The following is a 7,757-nucleotide window of genomic DNA, read 5'->3' as shown; positions in this document are numbered from 1 at the left end:
GGGTTTTTCCTCCTTTGCCTTTTGTCAGTGAGGTGGGCTCTGCGGTCTTCTTCAAAGGAGGTTGATATTGCATATATAAATCAACTTCATGATCAATGTCATTAAAAATCATAATTCAGAAATTAATTTGCTGTTAAATTTAGCAATGGGAGGTTATGATATTGTCGGAACAACGGAGACATGGTTGCGGGAAGGGCAGGATTGGGAAATAAATGTTCCAGGGTACACGTCCTTTAGAAAGGACAGAAAGTTAAGAAGAGGAGGTGGGGTAGCTCTGTTGGTAAGAAATGAGATTCAGGCGTTTGAAAGGAAGGACATTGAAACAGGTGAGGTAGAGTCTGTTTGGATTGAATTAAGAAATTGCAAGGGCAAGAGGAATATAATGGGGGTCATTTATAGGCCTCCGAAAAGTAGCTCAGATATCGGTAGTAGTATAAATCAGGAATTAAGAGTGGCATGTCAAAGTGGTAACAATACGGTAGTTATGGGGGACTTCAACATGAAGGTGGACTGGGATAATCAGACGGGGGCAGGAACACAAGAGAGCGAGTTTATAGAATGTCTACAAGATACTTTCTTGGAACAGCTAGTGGAGGAACCTACCAGGGGGAAGTCGATTCTGGACTGGGTGCTGTGCAGTGACGCCGACTTAATAAGTGACCTTGATGTAGGGGAGCCATTAGGGAATAGTGACCATGGTATGGTTACTTTTAAGCTGCAATTAGAAAGGGAAATGGAAAGGAAGTCGGAAGCATCTGTACTTCAGTTAAATAAAGGGAATTTTGCAGCTATGAGGGAGGAGCTATCCAAAATAAAATGGGAAGATACACTAGCTGGGAGGACAACTGGGGAAAAATGGCAGGTTTTTATGGGCATTTTTCACAGGATTCAGGACAAATTTATTCCAAAGTGGAGGAAAGGCTCTAGGAGATGCAAATGGCAGCCCTGGCTAACTAAAGAAATCAAGTGCATTATCAAGTCCAAAGGGAGTAATTATAAGATAGCGAAGCGGAGTGGGAAATTAGAGGATTGGGAAACCTTCAAAGAACATCAGAGGGTAACTAAGAAAGCCATAAGAGACGGGAAAATGAAGTACGAGAGGAAATTAGCAGATAATATTGCGGAGGATAGCAAAAGCTTTTTTAAGTATGTGAAGAGGAAGAAATTGGTTTGGTCTAAAATTGGCCCTTTGAAAATGGGCAAGGGTGAAATTATTACCGGAAACAAGGAGATGGCAGAGGAATTTAACAAATACTTTGCAACTGTCTTCACCAAGGAGGATATAGGTTATAGTCAGTTAGGGGGTAGTGGTCATGCGGTACCAAGAGACTTGGGGAACTTTACTGGGGAGGTAGGGGATCTAATGGATATCCGGATCCAGAAGCAGGAGGTTATGAGTAAATTGTTGGGACTGAGGGCTGATAAATCCCCAGGGCCTGATGGGCTGCATCCTAGGGTGCTTAAAGAGGTGGCTATGGAAATTGTGGAGGCACTGGTCGACATTTTCCAAAGTTCCATAGATTCTGGGGAGGTCCCTGAGGATTGGAGAGTGGCTGATGTGGTGCCGCTTTTTAAGAAAGGAGGGAGGGAGAAAACGGGAAATTATAGACCGGTTAGCCTGACATCAGTGGTGGGGAAGATATTGGAGTCCATCATAAAAGGAGAAATAGCAGAACACTTAGTCAGTAATAATAGTATAAGGGCTAGTCAGCATGGATTCCTTAAGGGTAAGTCATGCTTGACTAACCTTCTGGAATTTTTTGAGGATGTGACAAAGAGGGTGGACTCGGGAGAGCCAGTGGATGTGGTGTATTTGGACTTCCAGAAGGCCTTTGATAAGGTACCGCACGGGAGTCTAGTGGGCAAGATCAGGGAGCATGGTATTGGAGGTAAGGTGCTGACATGGATAGGAAATTGGTTAAGAGATAGGAAACAAAGGGTTGGAGTGAATGGGTCTTTTTCAGAATGGCAGGATGTGACGAGTGGAGTGCCTCAGGGATCGGTGTTGGGTCCTCAGTTGTTTGTAGTTTATGTTGATGATTTGGATGAGGGGATTGTGAATAACATGAGCAAATTTGCAGATGACACTAAACTGGGTGGCAGTGTGGGGTGTGAGGAGGATGTAAGGAAAATGCAGAGGGACTTGGATAGGCTGGAGGAGTGGGCGGCTAAATGGAAGATGAATTTCAATGTGAACAAATGTGAGGTTATTCATTTTGGGGGAAGTAATAGGAAAGCTGAGTATTATTTAAATGGAGACAAGCTAGGGAGTGGGGAAGTGCAAATGGATCTGGGTGTACTTGTTCACCGGTCACTGAAGGCTAGCATGCAGGTTCAGAAAGCTGTGAAGAAGGCAAATGGAATGTTGGCTTTCATAAAGAGGGGATTGGAGTACAGGAACAGAGAAGCCCTTCTGCAGTTATACAGGGCCCTGGTGAGACCCCACCTGGAGTATTGCGTCCAGTTCTGGTCTCCAAACTTGAGGAAGGACATACTAGCTATAGAGGGTGTGCAGCGCAGATTTACAAGGTTAGTTCCAGGGATGGCAGGGTTGTCATATGCAGCAAGGCTAGGAAAACTGGACTTGTATCCATTGGAGTTTAGAAGGATGAGGGGGGACATGATTGAGGTATATAAAATCATCAGGGGGATAGACAAGGTGAAGTCTGATTACTTGTTCCCAATGATGGAGGAGACGAGGACTAGAGGGCATAGTTTAAGAATACAGGGTAGGTCCTTTAGGACGGAGATGAGAAAGCATTTTTTTACCCAGAGAAGTGTGAATCTGTGGAATGCTCTGCCACAGAGGGTGGTAGAGGCGGATTCGCTGACTATGTTCAAAAGAGAGTTAGATAAGACTCTTGTGGGTAACGGAGTTAAGGGTTATGGGGATAAGGCTGGAAAGGGGTACTGATGGTAATGATCAGCCATGATCTAAAATGGCGGTGCTGGCCCGACGGGCCAAATGGCCTACTCCAGCTCCTATTGTCTATTGTCTATTGTCTATTGATAAGCAAATGAATATATACACATAGATATGAATAAATTTACAGGCATATTAAAATAATCTCTGGTACGTAATGTTGAAGTGCAACTCAAAGATCACAATGGGAGGAGAGAGGAGGTGGTAGTGAGCATTTTCAACCTGAGCTGCTTGGTTAATGCTGCACAGCATCCTTTTATTTCCCAGTTCAAAACTTGCAATGCAGTACTCAGGCATCTGTTTCTACCACAAAAGGTGTTACATTTCCCTTCATATATTACGCAATGATTGGATCTGACATCAAAATTACATACTAAGTAGGACAAGCTAAAAGCTTTGCCCAGAACCATTTTCATGGTAAGTGCTAGATTCACCTGTTCCTTGAAATTTCACACAACCTTTCAGTAAGCATGCTAACAGCCCATGAACACCTCTCTCTCTAAACTGCCCCATTATGGACTTCAGCTGAATCCTCTGGAGCACACCCCATGTATGACCTTGCTTCCACTTGCACCTGTCTATCTTTACCCCTGAACTGGCTGTAAGTGATATGTCCAGTGATTCAACTCCTCAGCCTGGATCATTCTGAAGGAGATCTTTAAGATCCTGCAGCATAGGTATCCAAATTCATCATCACCTTCTGCCGCTCTGCTGTCGCCACCTTTCAACTCAACTATTTCAATGCCCTCAAGGCTCTATAAACTTCAGTTCATCCACATTGCTGCTAACCAAGTAAAAACTACATCATGCCCTATTTAGCCACCACTCTCATGCTTGCTGATACCTGGTTCCAAAAATTCTAAAATGTAAATGTCTCCATAACATGTAAATTATTCTAACTCATTCAGAACTAGATGCCAGACAAGTAATATGACAACAGGCACTCAGTGGAGGAGTCAAGGGGAGTGGATGATACAATTAGTGAGGAGAAAGCTAAATAAAATCCAATTTGAATTTGAGAAATACTTTCCAACCACTGAACCACTGATAATTCATTCCATTAATTGACCATAATGGTTTAAAATACAGTACAACTCCGATGATCTGAAATCTAATTCTCAGATATCCAAAATATTTAAAAAATTTTGGATAAAGAAGGTTATCAGAAACAAATCAGAAATCCTCATTTACCTGAAATTTTTTCAGAACCAAACTGACCAGGGACATCAGGCTCCCAGCAGCAGCAGATCTCGGGCTTCCGGGCAGGTGTGGGACCCTCGGGCTCCTAGCACGAGTGGGGCCTCAGTGGGGAGGTGTCGGTGATTGGCTTGGTCAGAATTAAACATTATTCTAAAGCTTTAAAAGCCTTACCTTGTTTGTTGTTGTTTAAACTCTGTTACAAGTGATGTGCCTTTGTTACTGGGCTGTTTTTAAAAAATGACCGGTTCTCTTAAAAAAAACATTTATCCAAAATAGGCCCTGTCCCAACCATTTTGGATAATCAGATTGTAATGTACATTTTTAAAATGATCATTTCCTCAAATGCATTTATTAATCACTATTGTCCATAATTTTTTCAAACAATTAATCTTAGAAACATTTGAAATTTGGTTATTCTCAAATATGGAATCTAAATAAATTATAAAATATTACAACTATGATTAAAATAAATCTTAGATATTGATGTAAAATTGTTACATTGAGTTGATCTTTTTCTAAATGGTGTTTTTTTTTGTTCTTAAAACTGGTTCTATATACCAATCCTGGCCCCTAGAGGGTGTGGAAGAATTAGAACATGGGACACGACAGCACAGTAACAGCTCATATGTCTGTGCTGAACATGATGTCCAAACAAACAAAAACTCTGCCACTTGCACTTTATAGATATCTATCCATTCCCTTCATATTCATGTGTCTATCTAGAAGCCTCTTATATGTAAATACTAATCACTGCTGTTGGCAGCCCATACCAGGCACCTGCCACTCTGTGCAAAATATTTGCCCAGGACATTGTGGTGCGCTGTTAGACAGAATCAGACACACACAAGGTAAAGACTGAACAACAGGCTTTAATCCACAAAATCCTCCACAGAGCCAGGCTCGTTGTGGCTGCAGCAACTCAGTGTAAGCCCTCAGGAGGCTGGCACAGGCTTATACCCCGGAGGGTGATTGACACCCGACTGATTGGCAGCCGGCCAGGTGTTATCCTGTCCCCTTACACTCCTGCAGGTACAGAGGTTGCCCCCTGCAGTAGGCTGGTGGTGTATCACCACAGACATTCTCCCTTAAACTTCTGCCCCTTCATTTAAACAGATTTCATTTAGCTTATTATACTTTTTCCCTGGGAAAAAATTCTGTCTACCCTATCAAAGCCTCTCATGATTTTATAAACCTCTATCAGGTTGTCCCTCAGCCTCCTACACTATGGAGTAAACAACACGCTTATCCAATCTCTTCCCATATCTCATAACTTTTAAACCTGATAAACCTCTTCTGTATCCTTTCCAAAGGATCCTTTCTGTGATGGGGTGTCCAGAATTGCAGTGTTTCCAGGGTGGCCAATCTAAAGTATATAGCTGCAACATGCATTATCTACTTACTTTTATACTCAATACAAGCCCAATGAAGCCATGCATAACAATTCACCTTCTTTACCACTTTATCTACTTACTTGGCCACTATCAATGAGCTATGGATCTAGGCCCCCAGATCCCGCTGCACATCAATACTCTATCTTATATTTTGGTGTATAAGACGACCTTCAGATAAGACGGGTCCCCCAATTTCAGCCTGAATTTCATAGTTTTGTCATATATTGGGTATATAAGACGGCCCCCAAAAAAAAGTTTGTTAACTTGACTGAGCTGTTGGGTGTGGCTGGAAGGTGGGTGTTACCATGGAGCCTCCGGCAAAACGAAGAAAATATGAAGCAAGTTTTAAGTTAAAAGTCATTGAAGTGGCCAAGGAGACTACCAAATACGTTGCTGCAAGAACATTTGATATAACTGAGAAGATTGTAAGAGAGTGGAGAAAGAATGAAGATGTTTTAAGAAAAATGCCAAAGAACTAATAATCGATGAGAAGAGGGGTCTTTCATTGGCCAGAGTTGGAAAATCACGTTGCAGAATGGGTACTCGAACAGAGGCAAGATTGCTACATAGTCACAAGAAATAAAATCAGAGCACATGCACTGAAGTGGGCAAGGTCAAACCAGAACAAAGTAGAGATTTTAAAGGTACAGTAGGCTGGTGCAGCCATTTCATGAACAGGAAAAATCTGGTAATACGACAAAAAACAAAAATTTCTCAAAAACTACCAAACGATCTTGATCATAAAGTTATCAGTTTTCAACAGTTTATTATAGTCATCGACAGAAACACCAGTTTCCATTGTCAATTATTGAAACATAGTCAAAACCCCCATGAATTCCGATGTGATAGGCAATAAAACAGTGGAATATAAAGCACAGGATAAAGTGTAAGTCGAGGCTATAATAAAATCTTTCAAAATGTGTGGTATCTCTAGTGCAATGGATGGTATGGAGGATGAGTGTGTGGGACAATGACGACGCAGCAGAAGCCAACTCATCAGATTCAGACTGGACCCGTATGATGACAGTGTAAACAGTGGGACACCTGAAGTGCTCACTGAGTTCTTTGCCTCAGATGATGATAGTGATTTTAAAGGATTTTAGATGTGTTTATTTAAACAATAAAAATTTCTAATATACCAGTAGCTTAAAAAATTGTTGTATGGTGGGGTCTGAATGGGGTTATGGAACCAATCAAATGGTATTTTGATTAGAATTTTAAGGTCACATTTATGTATCTGGTCTATAAGACAACCCATGTTTTTGCCAAGTTTTTTAGATGCTTCAAGGTCTTATATGGCAAAATATATGGTAATTGTATACCCTCCCTAACATTTGACCTCCCAAAGTTCAACATCTCAGATTTGTTTGGATTAAACTCCATCAGCCATTTTTTTTCTGTCCATATCTGTAACAAAACTATAACCTGATGTTTTCTATACTGACTCCAATTCCACCATGTTTTGTAACTAACTAACCCGCCCACCAACTTTTTCACAAACAACAGTGATCCCAACACCAATCCCTACAGAACATCACTGGCCATAGATCTCCACTACCCTCTGTCTTCTACGGGTAACCAATTCTGTATCCAAACTATAAACTCACAATCAATTCCATACATCTGCACCTTCTGATTCAACCTACCATGTAGAAGGTAGTTAAAACACTTAAATGCCATGTAGACATCATCCACATGATGAGGGTTGTCTTACCCTCATCAACCACCTTTGTCAACTTCTCCAAAACTCAGTCAAATTGATATGACACGACCTGCCCTCATAAAACTGTCGACTGTGTCCCCCTAATCTGACAATGTATTTCCAAATGTGTGTAAATCCTAGCCCTAAGCATCCTTTCCAACAGTTTCTGATATGAGGCTTACTGGCCTAATTTCCTGGATAGTTCTTTTTTCCCTTCTTGAACAGAAGTACATGAGGTTCTCTCCTGCCATCTGGAACTCTACTGTCACTACAAATATCGTTGTCAAAGCCCAAGCAATCCCTTCATTTGCTTCTTTCAATAATTGGTGGTATATCCCATAAGGTCCAGAGGACTTATCTACCACCCCTTTCTCCACATTTTCCGGATGACGTTCCCTGTTGCGTGGTCCTTTCCTCTCCCTAGTTATTCTCGTTTTTAATGTCAGTGTAAAATATCAATAATCTTGCTCACCGGGAGCATCTTATGGCCCCTTTTTGCCTTGCTAATGCCTTGCTTGAGCTCTTTCCTGCAATCCTCACA

The sequence above is a fragment of the Narcine bancroftii genome, chromosome 2 (genome assembly GCF_036971445.1).
Source record: "Narcine bancroftii isolate sNarBan1 chromosome 2, sNarBan1.hap1, whole genome shotgun sequence".
In the NCBI taxonomy this organism is placed as follows: domain Eukaryota; kingdom Metazoa; phylum Chordata; class Chondrichthyes; order Torpediniformes; family Narcinidae; genus Narcine; species Narcine bancroftii.
This window is presented reverse-complemented; position numbering follows the sequence as displayed.